The following is a 24,285-nucleotide window of genomic DNA, read 5'->3' as shown; positions in this document are numbered from 1 at the left end:
CTCTGCCTGTTTGTCTGCCTTGGACTCAGTTTATCCTCACTGTTCTTCAGACTTTATGTTATCTCTGTACAGATTTGGTGAGAAATTGTGTTTCAATCGCTATTGGATCTTAATGTTTTTCCTTCAGTGATGTGACGCATAGAGAGTTGAAATTGGGCTAATAAATGAAGTTACAGACTGTCAATGGCTTGTTTTACAATAATAAATTACATTCCAGAAATAAAGCTATATGGACAAAGACATGTTCAGTTATCAGATATGTAAGGGTCTAGCTAATGAAATGTAGCATCATTAAGAACTAAAATAATCTATCAATGTACAAAAGGGTTTTGAGTTTGCTGTCACCCTCTGAAGGTTTCTGTGTAATTCACACCCTGACTAAGACACATTAAAGGAAGCCTTTAATTAGGTCTATGTATGGACAATTCAAAAATCTGAATTGAATTGTTAATCAAATTGATTCTCAGTGTGAATTATATTTGAGTCGAATCATTCTGAATCAAATCGATTTGCTGTCTACCCAAAGATTCATACTACTACTTTATTTCAAAGATTTCCAATATTTATTCCAAAAATATTCCATAAACTGAAATCCTAAATCTCAACCAAGCACACCAACAATCAAATATAAGTTTTACATGTGTTACATTTAATTGACTGTTCATTGTAAAATCAATTCACTTCTGACATTTTAAGAATAAACCATATTTCATTCTGAGACAAATAATATTATTTTTAAGAGCTGCTGCTCACATAATCACAGTCAACCAGTTATTACTACAGATAAGATTAATGAAAAACATAAACAAATCAGATATGCAAAGAGATTCTTAAAACACACATATATTGTGTTCGTATTTTAGACATCTAAAGAACAGTAATTATTGCTGTTAGAAAAAATTTGATAAGCTCACGTCATGATAATTGACATGCAAAAATAAACCATAAACTAAAGATTAGTAGATGTACTCAGATGAACTCAAAACAGATGAAAGTAAATAATACAAATAAGGAGGAATGAAAAGAGGGAATGTGGGTAAACACACAAACATTCACATGTTTTCATTCATAATTTGTGCAGATGAAGTTGAGTTTGCGAGTTTCAGGAAGGCTGACCCAGCGCTGATCTCCTCCAGACTGAACTGCTCCTTTTCTCTTCTCGAGGCGGCAGTTTTCCGGTGTCGTTCCGTTCCCTGGAGCCCAGTTCTGATAGTACATGTTCTTTCCGCTCAGCCAGAGCCACATGTTCATGATGCAGTAGTTGTGTAAACCCAACCACACCTCCGCAGTAGACGCCGCTTTAACCACATTCATCACACGACGCTGCATCTCATCTGAATGAACCGAGACCAGATCTCTATGTTTCTGTCTGCAGTATCTCAGAGCTTCAGGCCACGTCCGGTTCTCTTTGATCAGAATCAGTTTATCTGGACACAAAACAAACCACAAGCAAAAACTAGAGAGAGACTGATCAAAAACAACATGCAGAACACACACTGTGGAGGAATCTGTCATGTCAGACATGTAGCGTGAACTTTAAGATATCTGGAGGTGATGGATGGATTGTGTGTGTTTGAGAGGATCTGCTAACCTTCATGACACACAAAAGGATATTGCTTGATGCAGAAGTCATCTATCCATTGTCCCAAAGCCTTCGGTTCAATCACTACACAGTATTCACCTTCACCGTTATTAGGTTCACCTGTATTCCAGTATCTGAATGAGGAGTTGCTCTGATCTGACCACTGCCATGAGTCTCTGAACAAACCGGTCCAGGCATATGATCCAAATAAATTGCGATCATTGATGAACTTCTGAATCTGTTGACTCTCATTCTGGTTCCTCACACTGACCAGATCAGTGTGATTCTGTCTGCAGTAACTCTGAGCGTCTCTCCAGTTCTTCGTCTGATTGATAAAGACGAGTCCTGAGCTCACTTTGAGAACAGAAACAGATTCATGAGTCAGTTTGTTCATTATTATTACACTGATTTATAGACCATCAGAGAAAAGTGCCATTCAGAGACTTTTACAGCTGAAGATGCATTGAATACTCAATATCTTTAGGATTATCTTTAGAGATAAAACATCTGTGAATATCCTGATGATTTTAAAGCACTTTTTATCTGTCCATTATGTTTCCTTCCAGTCTCTCTGAAATACTGGATTCAGACACAAAGAGCTGAATGAGAGAAATAGAGGAGGATGTTACTCTGCAGATAAATGTGTTAGTTAACTAGTTCAGACACATTTACTTGGACTGTAAATGTAGTTTATTTATTAATAGTTGCAGTGTATCTTGATGCTTTGTTAATGTAATATTATACCTACATTAAGAAGAAATCAATGAAGAAATTACAGGTTTGTGTTGAGAACCTGAAGGTTGAAAATATCGAACTGTATCTGTCACGGAATGGGGAATAAAAAGATTGCAGGCAGATATACAGTATCCAATAGCAGGGGAGAGTTTAATGAAGACAAAAAATAAAGATCAAAACCAGGAACAAAATAACACTCAGCAAATGAAAAGAAACCACAGGGAACAGGAAAAGGTGGGCATACACTGTGCGATGTTCGTCCGATTTCGAGCCGAATTCTGACTCGTGCGACTCTTTTTTGGGTCGGGCCGATTTTCAGGTTTATCGTGCGTCGTTTGTCGTGAGGTGTTCGTGCAGTGTACAGGGTGAAACGAGAGGCGATAAACCTCTCCCGATCGGGAATCGGATGGTCGGATGAATTTCTGGCGTGTCAGATATTCTGCTCGCCCCTCGTGAGGTTATCGCACAGTTGAAGCAAAGCCACGAACTGATTGCCCTATTTCCCCTCACTGCGCCTGCGCCAAAGCAGAAGTTCAACCATTTAATTTTTTTAAAGCATTAAGGAAGAAAACGAAAAGAGGGAGATCTTTAATTATGTAGGCAGCTATCAAATAGCAGAAATTAAGTAAGTTTTGTGTTGTATATATCCAGTGCCTCTTATTAATTTAGCTAGTTGATCATTAATTTACTTGTTTTATTTTCACATTTTTTTAAAATTAATTAATATTTAGCCTAGGCTAAATATTAATTAATATTAAAAAAAATGTGAAAATAATAATAATAATCTAATAAAACAACATGTTGAATTACATTTATCTCTCGTTGTCTGAGAATATACGTCGAAAGCTTGTCAGATTTTACTTTTCCTTTCTGTAGTGAATAATTCACCTGGTTTGAGACTGCGTTTGCGCACTGCGTGATATCTACTGACTCGCATTCATGAATTGTGTCAAGATGGACAACGGTTCCCACTTTCCGTCATAATAAGATTATGATTCCCCTAACAGCGGGAAAAAAACTTTATTTAAAATAAAAATATGGCTTTTAATCAGATCCAGCCATACATCTATGATCCGGAATCAGACCCAGAGGCTGCAGTTGAACAGGAGCAGCAGCAAAAACGACTAGAGCAGGACGTCTCTATGTGCTACAAGTTATACACTAACTATATAATATGCTTAGCGGCTTGTGTTATTTACATATTTATACTTGAATTATATCGTCATATTTTTGTCTTTGAAGGTGTACATGTGGGAAGTGCAGTTGTGCACGTGTGTGTGTGTGTGTGTGTGTGTGTGTGTTTACGCGTGGTTTGTGTAGACAATTAAAGTAAGCGGACTGGTTTTGCACGGCAGGCTAAGTTAGTGTTTACATAGAAAGACACGGAATAGTAGCGCATTTGAATGAAGAAGCGCGCTTATTTAGTTCAACATATTTCCCCCCTCTTTGTGTATTGTTGTTTGGAGTGCTTTTACAATACACAAACATAAAGTTACACATATAGTGGCCAGCTAAACAAATGTACACGCACTACACATCGCATGCTCCATTGATCAATTAACTATACGTAATCATGTTTGGGCTACTTGATGAGCATAGACATTTGAAGCACTCTTACTCACAGCCTGCGGTTCTAACGTTAGGACCTTTATGGACTGCTCCATCCTTCAGCATTAGGCGATTGGAAAAGCCGGCGTCAAGCTGGGCCTTGTTTATGAAACAGTCGGCACCGAAATGCAGCGAACAGATATAAACATTCGCGCAACTCAGTTGCTGATCCGGAAAAGCAAATTCCATCCACTGTTGCCTTAACGCGGGGGTTTTGGGGAATCTGTGCAGGACTGTCTTGGTCTGGCAACCAAAAACGCACTTTTTTGGTGACATTGTTATGTGCACATCACCTGTGCAGCAGCCTACGAGCCAGCGCTTTGATGGGCGTAGCCTGTTACTTTCGCTCTCTCCCTTTCTCTCTCTCACGCGCTTCCGGTAGAATTGTCCGTAAGGCTCATACAAGGAAATTCCGCCCCCATTAACGTCAAAGGGGACGCATGATCTCAAAAAACTTGCCGAAACTTATGACTAACCGGAAGTAGTATTTTTGACAAAGAAATACTCCCATCAAACGTCCACCTTAACTTTTGAAACTTTGTCTATGTTTAGTATGGGATTCCAAGTCTTTAACAGTGTAAAAAGATCAGTATGCATGAAACAGCATTTCACCCCCCCTTTAACAGGGAACAGCGAACTGAGAATACCTGCATAACAGCAAACAACAACCAACAGAGAACAACTGAATCACAGGGCTTTAAATACATACCAGGGAACAAGGCTAACAAGATAACATGGAGTGGCGAATTGGAAACACCTGGGGAAACTTATCAACATGAAAAACTACTAGAACTACATGGGGCTGCGTCCGAAACCTGGAAAATGCTGCCTTCGGAGGACACATTTGAAGGCATGAAGGCATCAAGCTGCGTCCGAATCTAATGTTTGCTTCACTTCCTGTCTCCTGAGATACCTTCATCTGATTGATTTTTGAAGGCAGCTTACATGAGTCCTTCACTGCCTTTGATATCACACAATCCTGTGCTTTCAATTCAGTGACAGTTGAGCTGGGGAAAAAAGATGCCGTCCAGAAGTTGCGTTTGCGGGTCAGTTTGTGTGTAAATGTACGATTTTTACCAACACATTATACTTCTGATGTCATTTCTAGCGAGAAATTACTACTGTAGTAATTAAATATGTGTTTATTTCTCACCAAAGCTTGTTCTATTTTGCTATAGATCATTAAACTGATACACTGCCAGAAGTCTGTCCAAAATTAGTTTCATGAGATGCCTTCATGCAAAGAACGCTGCCTTACAAGTCATTTTCTGATGAGGCAGCGAGGCAACAAGTCAGCAGCCTAGGTTTTCGGACGCAGCCACGAACTGCAAAACTCCAGAGGAAACAGGACACAAAACAAAGCACAGATAAACTTCAACATAAAAGTCCCACAGAGTGCCAGACACTGAACAGATGTGACAGTATCCGCTCTAGTCACTGCTGTATATTTTTATAATAGTTTTTAGTATTGTATTGAAATGTGGTACATGTTTCATCTCTACATGAATGGTTATTGTAATTTTAAATACTCACTGTTGTTGCAGATGAAATGACAAGTATGACTGCAGGTCAAATCATAAAACTGTCCTTTCCACATTATTCCACAATCCTCTCCACCATCAGGTTGTCCAGGTCCCCAGTTCAGATAGAGCTCAGGATCACCTGAAGACCACTGCCATTTATTAACACTCGTCTACTGCAGCCCAATCCAGAACCAAACATTCTGAACACCTCCATCCTTCACACACTTGTTCAGCTCGATCATGTCGTTCATGTTGTCAGCGGTGGCCAGATCTGTGTATTTCTCTCTGCAGTATCTCTGAGCTTCAGTCCAGTTCTTCCTCACGTTTATAAAGTGATACTGACGCTGAACACATTCAGATACGGAGCAGAGAGCTGTGAAAGAGAGGGTTTGATTTAATGCTTTTCATAACAGGGTCAAACCTGATGAAACTATAAACCAGAAATAAAACTACAGACACACTCACCAATGAGAAGAAGAACCAAATATAGAGTTTGCTCCATTTCTGAGGAAGAAACACAAAATTAAATTCATCTTAGAGTAAAACATGATCATGTAATAAAATAAATTTTAGCAGCATAACTCGATTCACAATCATTCAGACAATATGATCATCTCAGAGTCTAATTGTGTGTGAAGAATGAACATGTGAGTTGTTCTTACTTTAGAGGTTGTGTGTTTCTGTCCTGAGTCTGATGTTTCTGTCTGCAGCTTTAAACTACGTGATTATTATATCTGCTCTCATCCCTCATTCAGCGCACCACATCATTTGGTTATTGCTATAAAAAAAGCCTTTTCTTCTTTATTTACGTGTTTCCACATATTTTCTCTGTTGGTCATTGTTGCTGTAATTCTTTGGAAACATGTTCATTTGAATGTGAGATGAGGATCCGTATGTATATTATATTTCCATAGAAGCTTCACAGAAAAACAAACAAAAACAAAAAAACACCTCAACATTTGTATTTTCTATTCTTATCACTTGTTCTTTCACTATCAATACTGTCAGTGACTGATGGCATGTTTCTGCATCCCAGAAACAATAAGACACACTCTTCATGTTTGATTCTGTTATGTGCTATATGCACACAATGGCCAACAATTGACATGTGCAAAGAAAAAACGAAAAGAAAAAAAAAAAAAAATGCAGAAACACATTTCACTATCGTGACATCACTCACTCTTGATATGATGCCAACTCATCAGAGTCAACATTACAACAGTAAATGCCCTTCACTGTTAAAAAACATTCTTGCATTTAGTGTAAGTGATACATTTTTTCTCTTTTCACCATTTTCTCTCTTTTTTGCAGATGTGTGTTGGTATCATGCATATGAAGAACTCCAGGGGCCTCATGTATCAACCTTGCGTACTTACAAAAACGTACGAAAGCGTACGTCAGCTTTCAAGTGCGCGGTTGGATGTACTAGCAGTGAAATGAATGTGAGAATGTGTGTTCCTCCATGCCAATTTCATGTCTGGCGTACGTACATTTCTCATTGTTTTTATCCTTTAGCAACTCTTACAGGCAATGTTGTAAAGTTGCAAACATTACACAACTAATTGTTCTACAAGTCCATCGCACCCCCACTTGTGGGAAGCACTGCTATTAATTAGCAATTTATAAAATAATTGGCATATATTTTCAGACAAGCCTTGGAATATTCTATAAATTATGCAATTAAAAAAGAACATATAAAAGCATATGCAAATTGATACAACCCTTATGGGTCCTGCACACTGTGCGATTTTTCAAAATCCTTTGCGAATGTCCCTTGTCAGACTGTACGAACATGATCCCCGTGTCACACTGTAAGATCTCAGTTGTCATTAATGTCAGACTACACGATAGTTTAGGTGCGCTAAAAACGGACGCGCGCAAGAAATCTCACCCGGAGCTTTATATCATCAATGAATGACGCGTTCAGTGACAGTGAGCTGCATTACACACGGGACTGAAATGCTGGCTACAAATACATTTCTAGCTCTCGTTTTGGTCATAGTTTGTCTTGAAAAACCGAGATATTTGACTGTTGTCGTAGGAGAAGTCACACTGCAGGATTCTGTGCCAAATCTTCTGACACTGCCAGAATTTCGTCTGAGGTAAAATTTGATCGCAGAGCTCATTAATCGGCTGCCGGTGGACATGTCAAACTAACGACCAAAGACGTCAGATTTTAGCCTAGGATCAGAGAGAAACCTAAATTTGTCTCAGACGGCCAAATCGTGGCCAAAATCGCACAGTGTGCACCCGGCTTTAGTCTATGCCAATGGCAGCGTTGGGCTTATAAGAAGACATTGCTAATGGCAGAATCCGAAGAGAAGTTTTTAGAGACCACAATGATTTTCTCACCCAGGATGATGATAGATTTCCAAGGGCTATCCTCTTAAAGCTCTGTGCTGAGTGTCCGAATCTAGAGAGAGAGACAGTGAGGAGTGTAACCAGGTTGAAATTATATCTTTACTTTTACGGTTGAAATGTCACCAAATCCCGATGAACATTGTTTTCTATATGTTTTCTGTATGTTCTATTGTCAATATTTATGGCTGGATGTTGTATTCAGACCATAATGTTAATACCTGTACTGTTACTTTAAGTGTCGCAGGCTTTGTGGCGTCATTCACGCGCTTCTTTCAGTTTGCGCCAGACTAGCTGAGAGAAGGAGCTTGAAACCTGTGTGGAGGAGGCTGCATGTGACTTATGTATTTTTTTGTTGATTTGTACAGTCTGGACCAGGTTCGCTGAGAGGAACCAAATTTGCTGTTTCACCTTCATTAAAAGAGAAACCAGCAATTGATCGTGGTCTGCGTCTTTCCTTCATTCAACCCAACAAGAACACAACGCAGAATTTACAAGGGTTAATGGGCGTGCATTCAACCTAACAACCTGTTAAAGACACAGCGCGCCCGTTACAATGGTGCCGTGACCTTTCAAGGATTGGTCTGAAGATCGACGTCAGCTCGTTCGCCGTGGGAAGCTGCATTCACTCGCCTTTCATCGTGGTCAGGTATTCCCTTGGACTGCAGCCTGATATTAATTTTTTTTTGTCTTCAATATAAAAGCATTTAAAAGAGTGCTTTACTGATGTGCAATTAATTGCTGATTGATGTGATTATTCTAGATTTTTTTTTTTTTGTGGTGCTCTTCCAGTTTAGCCATTTAGATTTTATTTTATTGGCTATATATATATATATATATTTTTTTTTTATTCACATATTTCTTTTCTGTGTATGAGTGACTGAAATATGGCAAAGGGTTACACATATTTTGCAGAGAGTCAAATTGATGGTGCTGAGCGTGACTCTTTTGAGGACCAGTTTGGTGTGGATAGGGGTTTGTTCTTTTGAACCTTAGAGTCCAGAACACCAGGGCCTAGTGTCACAGCGTTACACACCCCACAGCTTACCTCTACACGTTATGTAGATCGTGCCATGCCAAGCCAAGTTGGGCAGAATCCACACTTAAGCTCACTCATTACACAGTTAGCTGAGAAGCTAGGTGAATCCATTACAGCTAAGCTACAATCTGACAGGTGCACACAGAACACCAGTACTCCTGTACAGCCCTCAGAGATGACATTACCTAACGTCAAGGTTGTCATGCAGTCAGACATAAGAGAGCCTCCAATATTCAGGGGTGATAGCTCAGATAAATTCACAGTTCATGAGTGGGAAAATCTTATGACTCTGTATTTAAAGAAACGAGCCATTCCAGTGATTGAGCAGTCACAAGAAGTCCTGGCAAAGCTTATGGGATAAAGCTGCGTAACGACAAATCTATTAACCATGATGCAAATCCCCATGTGATTTTTGACATTCTGAAACAACACTTCAGCGAACTGACTTACTCAAACATGCCTTTAGCAGATTTCTACAGTACATTGCCCATGCCAGGTGAAGATGCTATGGAATACTGGATACGGCTAAACAAAACAGTTGATGTAGCGGATGAGTATCTGAAAAGGCAAGGCCATAGCATTGATGACCCAGGCCATGAAGTCAGTATGATGTTCATCAAATACTGCCCAGACCAGTCTCTTGCAAGTGTTTTCAAGTTCAAGTCTGCTGAGAAATGGTCGGCATGTGAGATCCAGGAGAGGCTTGATGAGCACATGCAGGGGAGGAAAACTCAAGCTGCAACGGTTAGGCCACTTAAGGTGAGCACAGTAGAGCACAAAGTCTTTTCCCAGTGTCATGTGCCTATGGCTGATAATACACCAGCCTCAAACACCACTGTACCATCTGTGCCATCTCCGTTGCCCATGACTACTGCGAGTGTTGACAATGACTGCATGAGGAGTTTGGTGAACTTGTTAGACCGACTGGTTACACAGCATACACAAGTGCCAGCTAACCCCAGAGCTCAAGTCGCAGTCCCTCACTCGTTTCAAAAGGTGTGCAGGGTATGTAGGGCTTCTGATCATTCCACATTGTCTCACTGCAGGCGAGAGAACAGGTGTTTAAAGTGCTTATCACCTGGCCACTGGAAGAGGGACTGTCCTGATCAGACCAACCAGCGCCGCTCTCAGTCTGCCAACAGCGCTGGTGGACAGGATCAACAGTTAAACTAGAAAACCCACACCTTGGGAGGGGCGGTGTGGGTATTGTAAATGAATCCCTCTCTGATACACATGACCCAGCTCGCTTATATGAGGACTGTTGTGCCAAAGCAACTGAGGGGACCCGAATAGTCATTCAAGCCACACAGAAGATCGACGCATTCAGTGAGTTGTTTTATGCAACCTTCCTTGTCAATCACAGTGTGCAGCTTAAAGGCATGTTGGACTCTGGCTCTATGGCATGTAGCATCAGCGAACATGCGGTAGAGAAGCTCAGCTCTGCTGGTGTTTTGCCTGAGAAACAGCACCCTGAAGAAAATATTGTTCTGATTGGCTGTGGTGGTCTGCAGACTCGACCTGAGGGTTTTTATGACTTGGAGATGCAGCTTTACGGCGCTCACTGTGTTGTACCTACCTTGGTTGTGCCTGGTCAGCATGACGATCTTATACTGGGCTTGAATGTCATCAAACATGTGATTCATGTTCTGAAGGGTGATAATGATTATTGGAACATGACTTCCAGACCGGAGTATCAGTCTGATCCCAATGTTGAACAGTTTTTGTCGATGTTTACCAATGTCCAGCGCTGGAGAGGGAGTGAGGTTCCTGACAAAATAGGCACGGTCAAGCACACCCAATCAGTGATACTACTACCCAGGCATGAACACTTGGTTTGGGGTAGACTCCCTGCTAGTGTGCCAATGTCACCTGGAAGCACTGTCGTTGTAGAACCAACCAATTCCAAAGCCATGCCACGAGGTGTTCTAGTGGGCCGTCTTGTCACACCTCTCTGGGGTGATAGATGGGTGCCAATGACAGTTGTCAACCCATCTGACAGAGCTGTCACACTGAAGAGAAATTGCAAATTGGCTGATGTGTTTCCATGTTTGGCAATCGAGGATCTAGCTGCTTCTCAGGGTCTACATGTGGCTTCAGAAAAAAAACAACCAGATGGACACAAACAACATGACATTGAGATACATCAATTTCATACGGAGAAACAAGTACAAGCAATACCGCAACAGAAACTTGACACATTGCCCAGTGCCTATTCAGCTGGTCAGCTGGCTAAAAGCCTGTCAGAGTTGGGCTTAAGTGACGTTGACATAGACGCATGTCAGGTTAGTAAAGACTGTAAGTCTAGGCTCACACAGCTATTAATTGAATACCAAGACATCTTCTCCAAGCACTCATTGGACTGTGGTGAGGTCAAGGGATACACACATCGCATTCATCTCACTGACAATCGCCCTTTTCGCTTGCCGTACAGAAGAGTCCCTCCTGCCCACTATCAGAAGTTGAGGCAGGTTCTCACTGATATGGAGGAAAAGGGGATTATCAGGAAGTCCTCAAGCGAGTATGCTTCACCATTGGTGATGGTGTGGAAGAAAGACGGTGGGTTGTGGATTTGCACTGACTTCAGGTGGCTGAATGCACGGACCTTAAAGGACGCACATCCCTTGCCGCACCAGTCTGACTGCCTGGCTGCCCTTGGTGGCAATTGCCTCTTTAGTACGATGGACCTCACTTCTGGCTTCTTCAACATCCCAATGCACGAAGACGACAAGAAGTAGACAGCTTTCACAACCCCCCTTGGACTGCATGAATATAATCGCATGCCACAAGGACTGTGTAACAGCCCAGCGTCCTTCATGAGGATGATGATTGGGATTTTTGGGGACATGAACTTCACAAAACTCCTGTGTTATCTTGACGATCTTCTTGTCTTTGCATCGTCAGAGGATGAGGCCCTGTACAGACTCCGTACAGTGTTCCAGAGGTTGCGGGAGAATAACTTGAAACTGGCTCCGAGAAAGTGCTATCTGCTTCGAGAACAAGTCGGATTCCTTGGACATGTCATTAATGGCGAGGGTGTGGCCGTCGATCCTGCGAAGGTGGAGATCATCACCAAGATGACAGTACAAGACCTCATGGAGGACGATGAGTGCACGCCTTCTGTCCGGAGAATCAAATCTTTCCTTGGCATGGTATTTTACTACCAGCATTTCATCCCAAACTGTTCCTCCATTGCAAAGCCCTTGTTCACACTTTCGGCTGGACAGAAGAGACGGGGACGGTCAGCTAGAGATAAGAAGCCCCTAGGTGCCTATCGCAAGCTTACTCCTGCAGACTGGTCAGTGGAATGTGAAATCGCTTTTGACCGGTTGAAGACCATGCTGTTGCAATGTGTTGTGTTGGCTCATCCAGACTTTGACGAGTCATTTATTTTGTCAGTCGATGCTTCGTTGAACGGACTTGGAGCAGTGCTCTCTCAAGTGCCTCGAGGAGAATCCAAGACCAGGCCGGTTGCTTTTGCAAGTAAGACACTTAGTGCGTCACAACGGAAGTATCCAGCTCATCGGCTGGAGTTCATGGCTTAAAAGTGGAGTGTCTGTGAAAAGTTTAGCCACTGGCTAAAAGGCCGTAGCTTCACAGTTTGGACGGATAATAATCCACTAACCTACCTTCTAACAAAGCCAAAGCTTGACGCATGTGAAATCCGTTGGGTCTCTAAGCTTGCGTCTTTCTCATTTGATCTTAAACACCTGCCTGGGAAAAGAAATGTGGTGGCTGATGCCTTGAGTCGCGACCTTTTTGCGAAGCCCATTTCTCAGAGGCTGCTAAAGAAACCATATCCCACCCTGATTCAAGAAGCTAATGGGATAGAGGAAGATTCTGTGCAGGATGCTTTCAGGGTAAGCTGTCAGTCTCAAAGCTACAGATCTGGGGACCATCAAATGTTCAATGTGACGTGTGATTCTGCCGAGATTAGAGCTCTTTGTCAGGCCCATTGTGACTGGATTGATGCAGTGGAATCCAGGGCACTCTATCTGACCCAACACATCCAACAGCTGTCGAGTAGTCAGGATGTTACGTCCATGTTCTCCACTCAGGAGCTGCTGCTGAGTCAAGAGCAAGACCCCAGCATTTCTAAGGTGTTACCTTTTGTTGCATCCAGGAAGCTACCATCTAGACGGGAAAGGCATGGTGCTGATTCGAAGGTCCTCAGATTGTTCAAGCAATGGGACAAGTTGGAAGTCCATGATGGGATGTTGTATCGAGTGACGAGAGATCCTGTGTCTAAACAGAGAAGATCTCAATATGTGTTGCCTCTGAGTCTAAAGGAAAAAGCAACGTTGGGCATACACGATCTGGCAGGTCATCAAGGTCAAGACCGTACTCTCTCACTGGCAAGGCAGCGATTTTACTGGCCTGATATGGAGAGGGATGTGAGGGCACATGTCAGATGCTGTCAGAGGTGTGTGTTTGGGAAGTCGCCGGAGCCTGCTGCTTGTGCGCCCCTAGAAAGCATCAAGAGCTCTGCCCCGATGGAGTTAGTTTGCATGGATTTTTGGTCAGCTGAGGACAGTAAGCAGCGTTCTGTGGATGTCCTAGTAGTCACCGACCATTTCACCAAACTTGCCCATGCATTTCACTTGTGCCAATCAGACGGCAAAGCAAGTCGCCAAGAAGCTCTGGGACAATGTGTTCTGTGTTTACGGTTTCCCTGAGAGAATACATTCTGATCAGGGCACCAATTTCGAAAGCAACTTGATTGCAGAACTTCTTCGTCTGGCCGGTGTGGCAAAATCCCATACAACAGCCTACCACCCCATGGGCAATGGGGGAACAGAGCAATTTAATCGCACTTTGGGAAACATGCTCCGTACCCTTCCCCTTAAGGAAAAACAACTGTGGCCACAACAAATTCAGACCATCACGTTTGCCTATAACGCCACCGTTCATGAGACTACAGGTTACCCCCCCTTCTTCTTGATGTTTGGCCGTGTGCCTAGATTACCAGTGGATATAATGTTTAAGCAGGTTTTGAATGACCCAGGGATTGTTGACTATGACTCATATGCCAAGTCCCTGCTTTCTTGCCTCAAAAGTGCTATGGAAATCGCCCAGAAACATTCGTCCACTGAGCAACAGCACCAGGCCCGGCAGTACAACAAACGTGTCAAGGGTACCTACCTTTCTGTGGGAGATCGCGTTTTAGTAGCAAATAAAGGAGAACGAGGGAAGAGGAAGTTGGCTGACAAATGGGAGGATGGAGTGTACACAGTTGTTGGTGCAAATCCCGATATCCATGTTTATAAAATACAGGATGCGGAGGGACGCACGAGAGTTGTGCACAGGAATCTTTTGTTGGAGGTCATCTTTTTGCCACTCTCTGGGATGGATGAGAGCCAGGATACCCATGCAAATGATGCAAATCTTTGGCCAGTGAGGAGTCTGCTCAGGAAGACTGTGATAATGATGATAGAGGCTCAGCGTCTGTGTTATTAACTCAAGATGACAGTGCACAGAACCTGTCAAATTCCAGAGATGGTGAGAGTCTTGCAGTTTTGTCCCCTGAAGTCCCACTAGAATCTGAGTCAGCTGATTCAGAAGAGCTAGACCAGTATAGTTCAGTGCAAAGTCCTGTTGCTACCATTATTGATAACCAATCCATTTCACCTGCACCACAATCAGATATTTCACACTCACCACATGCTGATCCATTGGTTCACACTGACCCACACACCCAGACCGTGGCTGATGGTCTTGTTAGAACACGTGCAGGGAGAGTAGTGAAATCAGTGAACAGACTAATAGAATCCATGGTTCAGAAACCATTTCTGAGGGGTTCAAACATTTTGTTTGGGAGCCATAGATAATCTCTTTTTGTTTTGCATAGATGACTCTTGATATATATATAAAAAATTTGGACTGTGTTATGAGCATTGATACTTGCAATGTCTGTGGGACAATTTTCTTTTGGGGGTCCAAGTGTTGTGTGGCGTATCAGGCGTCGCATTGAGCTAAGGGGATTCAGAGATCTGATCAACCTTTTTTTCCCCTGAACCTTGTATGTAAGGTGACTTCTAAGTTGACAGTGGACTAGGTCTATTTATTTTCATTTGGGCCAGATTGTGTCAGTAATAGATGTATTGTGTTCTTTACAGTCCCGAGATTCCAATTTATCAGGATGTTGGTGAATTTCAGGAGGGGTGAATGTAACCAGGTTGAAATTATATCTTTACTTTTACGGTTGAAATGTCACCAAATCCTGATGAACATTGTTTTCTATATGTTTTCTGTATGTTCTATTGTCAATATTACATTTACATTTACATTTAATCATTTAGCAGACGCTTTTATCCAAAGCGACTTACAAAAAAGGGGAGAGTAATAGAAGCAACGGAACAGACAAGGCCAAAAACCTGTAAGAGCTGTAGGAAATCTCAATTAATTAGCACAATACACAATTTTTTTTTTTTTTTTTTTTTTTTAAAAGACAGACATCTACAACAAAAACTCACGTCCGCACAGTGCCGAACACTGGATTTTGATAGCTAAGATAGCTACAACCCATTAGGACTAAGGCTGTACAATATTTATGGCTGGATGTTGTATTCAGACCATAATGTTAATACCTGTACTGTTACTTTAAGAGTGTCGCAGGCTTTGTGGCATCATTCACGCGCTTCTTTCAGTTTGCGCCAGACTAGCTGAGAGAAGGAGCTTGAAACCTGTGTGGAGGAGGCTGCATGTGACTTATGTATTTTTTTTGTTGATTTGTACAGTCTGGACCAGGTTCGCTGAGAGGAACCAAATTTGCTGTTTCACCTTCATTAAAAGAGAAACCAGCAATTGATCGTGGTCTGCGTCTTTCCTTCATTCAACCCAACAAGAACACAACGCAGAATTTACAAGGGTTAATGGGCGTGCATTCAACCTAACAACCTGTTAAAGACACAGCGCGCCCGTTACAGGAGCCAAGCAATACCTGTTCCCTTGCAGGTGCTGACAATACTTGGTTTCCTGGCAACTGGTTCTTCCCAAAGATAACTGGACCGCTCAGGAATAAGCCAGTTGTCTTTGAGCCGTGCAATGCCAGCGGTTATGGGATGGGATGATCCGCATCATCTACCATCTACCATCCACCATCTACCTCAACTGTTTTAACTATGCTTGTTTTTAATTTTTTATTCGTCCATATGGTATTCTTTTTTCTCATGCATTTGTTACCACTGTTTTAATTAATTTCTATGTAAAGCACTTTGAATTGCCATTGGGTATGAAATGTGCTATACAAATAAACTTGCCTTGCCTTGCCTTGCCTTACCATGTTTATAAGGTTCCCATATGATGCAGTTGACCAGCCAGACATTGAAATGGAATTTGCAGCGATAGCCGGTTAATGCAATCGGACGATCGACCTCACATACATTGCTATAAAGGCACATATGAAGAAGAATTTGCATATGTGAATGGGAAACATTTCCATTCAATAAATGTGCCTAACGTACCTAACAAATATTGTGGCAAGGTGGCCTGGGTCAACCAATGATTCATAGATCCTTACAAACAGCATGGCTGGGATGAGGCTTCAAGCTGGCAGGGTGCTTGATGGGTGGCTACTTGATGAGTGATGCATTTAAAGTTATGGATCTATCTTTTTTTTTTCATTTAATTATTCAACAACCCTTCAGGAGACTGCAGTTATCCACTAAAGACGTGGCTGTAAACCCCACCTCACCAATCCACAAACATTCACGTACTCAGTTAGTTGGAGAGCGGGCGATTGGGCAGATGAAATGTCGGTGATGCTGCCTTGACAGGACAGGGGGATGCTGTTATACCGCCCTGACAAGATGTGCCACATTGTGCTGGCCTGTAGTGTGCTGCACAATTTTGCGCACAGGCATGGCATTCCACTTCCACTTGGTGAGGTGGCAGCACCACCAGATGACCCTGACCCAAGACCAATGTATGTGCAGCTCAACCAACATCAACATGTGATTGCAACAATATAAATGGTAATCGGAGACAAAGTACATTTTTTGACCAATTACTGTAATGAGTGGCTTATGTCTGTGAGTGTGTCAGTGATATTTTTCAGGTGACTGTTAATTTCTCCAATGGCCATTACGATTTGCTGTTGTGACTCCCAGAACAGCATGCATCGAGACGCGGCCAGACGGACGGGCTTCAGCACTGGGGGGGAGCAGTGGAAACCCTGGGCACACGGCACAGTGGGCGCTGGCTGCTCAGGAGGGTTGGATTGCGAGTGCGTGCCAGTGGATGTTCTTGCCGTTGCACCATATGAGTATAAATAAACACAGGCACATGTTAACTGTGATTTGAGTCTGTTCCTTATTAATGGATACACGGAATGCATTTGCCATAAATTCAGAATATGTTAAAAGTAAACCTTGATCATTAAGTAACTGACTAACAGTAAGAATTCAATTTTCATACCAAGTCTTATTAAAGATTTACATTGTTTGTACCCGATACACGATAGATATATCAATGCGGTGAAAAAAATATGTTTATATATTAATTGCCAAGCCAGCAGTGCCTACTTATGAAGTTTGCCAGTTTGACTGCGATTTTTTTTCTACTGAAAAATAACAGAGTTAAATATGTAATTTGGGAAAACATTCAAAATACTATCATTATTTTGAATAAATTCTATTAACCATTTAATCTTAAACACATTATTAAGATCTGTAAAATTTAAAACTTCAAGGCCACCAAAGTCTATTATTATTTAGAATATCTTTCCGTAAATAGTGTGTTTTTTTCCTCCAAATGAAATCATAAAGAACCTTATCTAATTCCCTAACAACATTATTTGGAACATCTGCTGACATAGATATATAAACAGACCTTGAAATTCCTTCAGCTTTTGAAAGTAGAATACGTCCATTTAACGACAGATCTCTCATAAGCCACATATTAAATCTGTTTTTAATTTTCTCTATAATAGGCTCAAAATTTAACCTGCTTCTTTGATTCAAATCTTTACATACCATTATCCCAAGGAATGTGATATTATCTTTAATTGGTATACCACAGATTTCTTTCAATGTCTTTAAGAGAAAAAAGGTGGACTTATTTTTATTCATTTTTAATCCAGAAATTTCAGAAAATGTTCCGATACATTTAATAACTTCATCCAATTCATCACTATTTTTGACAAAAAATGTGGTATCATCTGCTAATTGGCTACGTTTAATCTCTTTTCCAAACACTGAAAATTAGCTTTTTTGATATGAACAGCCATGACCTGAGTAACCAATATGAAGAGAAAAGGTGATATAGGACATCCTTGTCTAATCCCACGGCCCATATCAAATCTCTGACAGGTACCGTGAGATAATTTATTATTCGAACCTTTATATAGTGTACGAAAAAGAAAGTTCAATGAAACACCCCCCCACACAAGTTTACTGCTTTTGTCGGTCAGCTTCTAGTTCTGTCATCCGAGTCAGATATGTGTTATTTGTGATGATAAAATGAGTGTGTGTATTAACATGCTTGTAAACTCTGAACATGCTTGTGACTGTTTCATGTCACAATAGTGTATAGTTTGCATAAAAAACTGAATGTCCACGAAACTCGATCAAGGGCCCATTGAATACATCAGAAATGGGATGTTCCTGTAATATTTGGTACAAAAAAGGGAAAACATCCCATTTGCAATGTATTGAGTGCACTCCAGGTAGTTCTTAGGTAGATTTTTTTTGTATTCAAGTTCTTGTCATGATATGAACTATTAACTGCACTCAGCAGGTGCCCCTGAGTCCATAGCATCAAGTTTCACCACAAAATTCCACTGTCCATGAACCTAGTATTTTGTATAATGGTAAAAGTTGCATGTGGGATCTCCATATCTCAGATCTGGAGGGGTCTAGAGAGCCAGGACTTTTATTCTTGTCTATGTCTCAGTGCCTTCTATTAGAATCCAGAGTTTAAAGAAGATCCGAGAAACTCGAAAGTTTTCCACAAAAAAACTCGCCTTACAGATTTTTGGGTGGGAAAAAAAATTGTTTCCAATTTTCTCAAAACTCTGGATTCTGATCGAGGGCACTGAGACGTAGACAGACACATCCACGTTTAATGGCGCCAGAACCTTCCAGAGCTGAGATACAGAGATCCCACATGCAATTGATCCCATTCTACAAAATACAGGGTTCACGGACAGAGGAATTCTGGGACGAAACTTGATGCTGCCGACTCAGGGGGCCCTGCTGAGTGCAGATAAATAGGTTTCATCAGAATATGTTGGCAGGATATATTAATACTGTTCCTGTATTGGTGCAAAAACAAGAAAACATCCCACTTCTGATGTATTCACTGGACTCCTTGTAATAGACCTGTGTACACATGTTAAAGGGGTACTTCAGCGCTGGGAAGATGAATCTGTATTTAAACTGGGTCATCAATGCAGTAGAAATGTGAAATTATTTTTGAATTTGGTGCCTTCTAGACTGAGAAAAGACAGAAAATGTATTTTTGTCCCATGGGGATGAAAGACTACAATTCCCAGAATGCTTCGCTGCCCTGTGAGGCCATTCCCAACACCACCAACTTCATTACTGTGACAGAGTTAGAGAAGACACTACAATTAAAAACTGAACGTGTCTATTCAATATAATGAGTGAGTCACCGCGCGAGTGTCACAGCCCTGAGCACTAACTGCACGAGTGATGAGAGCTGAGGTAATCGCGACTACATTCGCGGCATACATTCACACAGGAGTTCAGACTGGCACGCGTTTCAGTTCATGCCTTTGCAAGCTTAACTTTCATAGAAATGAATTTGAGAAGTTAAAAGACTTACATTGCTCACCATAGCTCCGTTTAAATGATCCTGTCTGCAAGCTGAGCTCTCCCTGCCAGCTGAGTGTAATCTCCCATCCCCCATGCGCAGATACAAAACATGCGGAAATAGCTCCCTCTGCTGGCTGTAGTCTTTAGCCTCTGGGCAAACATTCCTCCTATGATGCAAAAATCGTCATTTTGCATCATAGGAGGAATTTTTCCAGAAATAAAATGCATAAATCTCTTGTCTCAGGGAGATATGAGGGGGGAAAGCACAATAATTTGAATATTCTCCAGGGTTTCTACTGATACAAAGCCATATGCTAATCGCTGAAGTAACCCTTTAATTAAGTGTATTGTTACTAATTATTACCAAATTATTGATAAAAACCACCTCTGCTGTACTCTACACACTCAGTGGAACCAATCCATGTCTGTTTCATGTCACAATAGTGTATAGTTTGCATAAAAAACTGAATGTCCATGAAACCAGTATTAAGGGCCCACTGAATACATCAGAAATGGGATGTTTTTGTATAAGTAAAAAAAGACAAGAAAACATCCCACTTCTGATGTATTCAGTGGACACCTTGTAAAGGCCCAGTGGACACATGTTAATTAAGTGTATTTTTCATAAATATGATGAATAGTCTTGATAAAACCACCTCTACTGTTCTCTACACACTCAGTGGAACCAATCCATGTCTGTTTCATGTCACAATAGTGTATCGTTTGCATAAAAAACTGAATGTCCACGAAACCAGTATCAAGGGCCCACTGAATACACCACAAATGGGATGTTTTTGTGTTAGTAAAAAAAGACAAGAAAACATCCCACTTCTGATGTATTCAGTGGACACCTTGTAAAGGCCCTGTGGACACATGTTAATTAAGTGTATTTTTCATAATTATAGTCAATATTTCTTATAAAACCATGTATACTGTACTCTACACACACACACAGTGGAAGCAATCCATGTCTGTTTCATGTCACAATAGTGGTAGTTTGCATAAAAACTGAATGTCCACGAAACCAGTATCAAGAGCCCACTGACTACATCAGAAATGGGATCTTGTAAAGGCCCTGTGGACACATGTTAATTAAGTATATTTTTCATAATTATAGTCAATATTTCATATAAAAACCACCTCTACTGTACTCTACACACTCAGTGGAACCAATCCATGTCTGTTTCATGTTACAATAGTGTATAGTTTGCATACAAATTTAGTGTCCATGGATCCACTATTTGAAGGCCACTAAATACATTGCAGCTGGGATGTTCCTCTATTTCAGTGAATAAAACCCTTAAATTGGGGGTAAGGTCCTAGGGGCGTCGAATGCTTGTCTGTGGGGCCCTCATAAACAACATATTAAAGATCAAAATCACTCAGAGTTTGGGAAGGCCTTTAAAAAAAATCAGCAAATATATTCAGTGAAAAATACAAAAATGTGCTTTTCCCTCCTTTTGACGTTTTGACACCCAAACGAGTTCGTAGACCCACCAAACTTTTCCACCCACTCCATTGGGCCGCGACGAGATGAAAAATGGCACCCCCTAGTTGATCGTCCCTTTCAAAGCCATTTTCAAACACGTCAAACTTACCCTTCAAATAACGGGTCCATGTACGGGTCCTACCTCGGCCCCTATGGGATGCTAGACCTAGGGACATCAAATGCTTGTTTGTGGGGCCCTTTGTAATAACATATAAAAGAGTCAAATTCCTCAAAGTTTGGGAAGGGTCTTAAAAAAAATCAGCAAAAATATTCGGTAACACTTTACTTGAAGGGGTGTGCATAAGACTGACATGACACCTTCATAATCATGACATGACACGTGTCATGAATGTGAAGGAGTTTTTATGCATGTTTATGACAACTGTCATTAAGTGTCATTCGCTTAATTATGTCATTTTTAATGCAATGATGACATTTCGGAGTTGTCTTTGTTATGACAACTTGACATAAACCAATACATCAACCTGTCAGTGTCTTTGTCATGACAACTTGACATTACCAAGACAACATAACCTGTCATAAACATGACATAACAGATTATCAAATTTAAGAAACTACTTATCTTATAGGGTTAACCTTAAACTGTCATGTGGTTGGTTTTGATGTTGACTGAGGCCATTATAATGTCATACATTTTTTTCAGTGGCACAAGTTTAATTTGTCATTAAAATGTAATTAGGTGTTAATATGCTGTCAAATTATTTTTTAATAACAGCATCATTAATATTTTTCAGTTCATAATGTTTTATTTTATTTTTTAAGTTTCCTCCACCAGCTTCAACAGAAGGTTAGATAATAGACAATTTCAAATGTCTTAAAAATATGAAAAGGAGTTCGAGAAATAAAATCAATCATTTAATTTTTAAGACCTGTCCTCTCACAGAACTGACTCTTAAAAACACAAGGCTTTAATTTATACACAGGTGACCAGCACCAATTAACGCCAAAAGGGGAAAACACACATATATATATATATATATATATATATATATATATATATATATATATATATATATATATATATATATATATATATATATATATATATATATATACACACATAAACAAACACAGAAAACTTTGTCAAATGACTTCACTTTATAAATTATCTTCCGATGTATAAAAATAAGAGGAATAGTCTTTAGAGCCCCACCCCGGGCTGAACAAGGAATGTTTGCGACTTGATCCTAGGCCGGAACATTATATATAGGGCCAACGTTTCCGCCCGAACCCCTTTTGACGGTGCACCAGCACACGGGACTCCGCCATAACAAACAGACAAACAAAGAAATGGTAAGAATAAACACAAACTATTCGTTAAAGAGTGAGCGAAAGTTTAAATAAAGTATATTAAACCCAAAATAACGTTGTTGTGAATTGTTTTTACTTACTGCAAACTAAATTGACATTAAACACCTAAACAAACTAACCTGACTGAGGCTCTGCCAACAACTGTTACAGCGTACACATTACCAGTGGTGCCACCATAGACATCATCATATAGGTGTAAATGTCTATGCCACTCTATCATTTTGAGTTATATTAATAGTTTTGAATGACTCTGTACGATTTCCTCTATGATGCCATATTTCAGGTCAAGCTAAATATTCATGACACTGTTATAAAATAATTTGACACTTAATGACATGTTAATGACAAATTCAACTTGTACCACTGTAGTTTAGGTCAAGAAATATATTCATGACAATGTTATAAAATAATTTGACAGAGTATTGACACTTAATGACATGTAAATGACAAATTAAATTTATTAAAAAAATCATGACATTATAATAGCCTAATGACAGCCAACGTCAAAACCAACCACATGACAGTTTAATAATAATAATAATAGATTTTATTTATAACATACTTTTCATTCCGAAGAATCTCAAAAGTGCAACAAAGGGAAAAAATAACAATACATGAATAACAAGTAAAAATGACATCTCAACATCATGCCGGACGCTGATGACGCTAGCCTGGAGCAAACTTCAGCCACCATGCAGTTCAAGCCCGAGGGAGACCACCAGTGAGCAGCCGACACCCAGAAGAGAGAGCAGCCGCAGCGAGCAACATCAAATGTCCTTCAAACCAAAACCAACCGCAAATTCAAACAAAAACAGAAGAGAAGCGGTGAAAAAACGGCAAACAACGTCCTCTCAGTGGCTGCCAGCAATCAGCAACAGTCCCAATTGTAGCTCTGACTGTTAGACTAGTCACAAACATAAGAAAATAAAATAAATTCTAAATTTAATAGTAAAGTTAACATGATTTGTGGGTGGAGAAGCGGCGAACAGACAACGCCAGCGTCCTCGCCCCCACGTTGCCTAGCAACTAATTTAATGTAAACCCAAAAAGCTAAGTAGTTTCTTAAATTTGATAATTAATCTGCTATGTCATTCCATGTCTGTTTATGACAGGTTGTTGTCTTGGTAATGTCAAGTTGTCATGACAACGACACTGACAGGTTATGATGTATTGGTTTATGTCAAGTTGTCATAACAAAGACAACTCCGAAATGTCATCATTGCATTAAAAATGACATAATTAAGCGAATGACACTTAATGACAGTTGTTATAAACATGCATAAAAACTCCTTCATATTCATGACACGTGTCATGTCATGATTATGAAGGTGTCATGTCAGTCTTATGCACACCCCTTCAAGTAAAGTGTTACCATATATTCAGTAAAATTAATAAACTAATAAAAAATTTAATGTTCTCTCAAAAAGTGCAGTTTTATTGAAAATTCAACATTTAAGATGACTTTAGGAAATCAGTGAAAGCAAACAGAGAAATACACACACAGATATCAAGAATCAGCATATAAATCCCAGTTAGCATATATTTAATAATTTAATGTGAGTGAGCCGAGTGAGTGTCACAGCACAAACGCAGCAGGAGTCAGATTACATTCATTACAAGAGCTGAGGTAAGCGCAGACGCACGTGTCAGTCGTTCACAGCACGTGTTCAGTCTCGAATGTTTTCAGTTCATGCCTTTGGAAGCTTAACTTTCAAAGGAATTAATTTAAAAAGTTGAAACACTCCCTTTGCTCTAAACCGCTCAGTTTACATTAATAGAAGCACGATCATTCTAATATACTACTGGATTTCTGCTGATACAAAGCCATATACTAAATTGCTGAAGTA

At 40.5% G+C, this 24,285-nt stretch overlaps 1 pseudogene; it reads right to left on the bottom strand.

Moving 5' to 3' along the window:
* Nucleotides 1–1,062: 1,062 nt before the first annotated feature.
* Nucleotides 1,063–5,950, bottom strand: LOC137081407 (macrophage mannose receptor 1-like; annotated as a pseudogene).
* Nucleotides 5,951–24,285: the final 18,335 nt, after the last annotated feature.

Source organism: Pseudorasbora parva, chromosome 1 (assembly GCF_024679245.1).
Source record: "Pseudorasbora parva isolate DD20220531a chromosome 1, ASM2467924v1, whole genome shotgun sequence".
Taxonomy (NCBI): Eukaryota; Metazoa; Chordata; class Actinopteri; order Cypriniformes; family Gobionidae; genus Pseudorasbora; species Pseudorasbora parva.
Note: the sequence above shows the minus strand (reverse complement) of the source record. Positions and strands in the feature narration are given on the sequence as shown.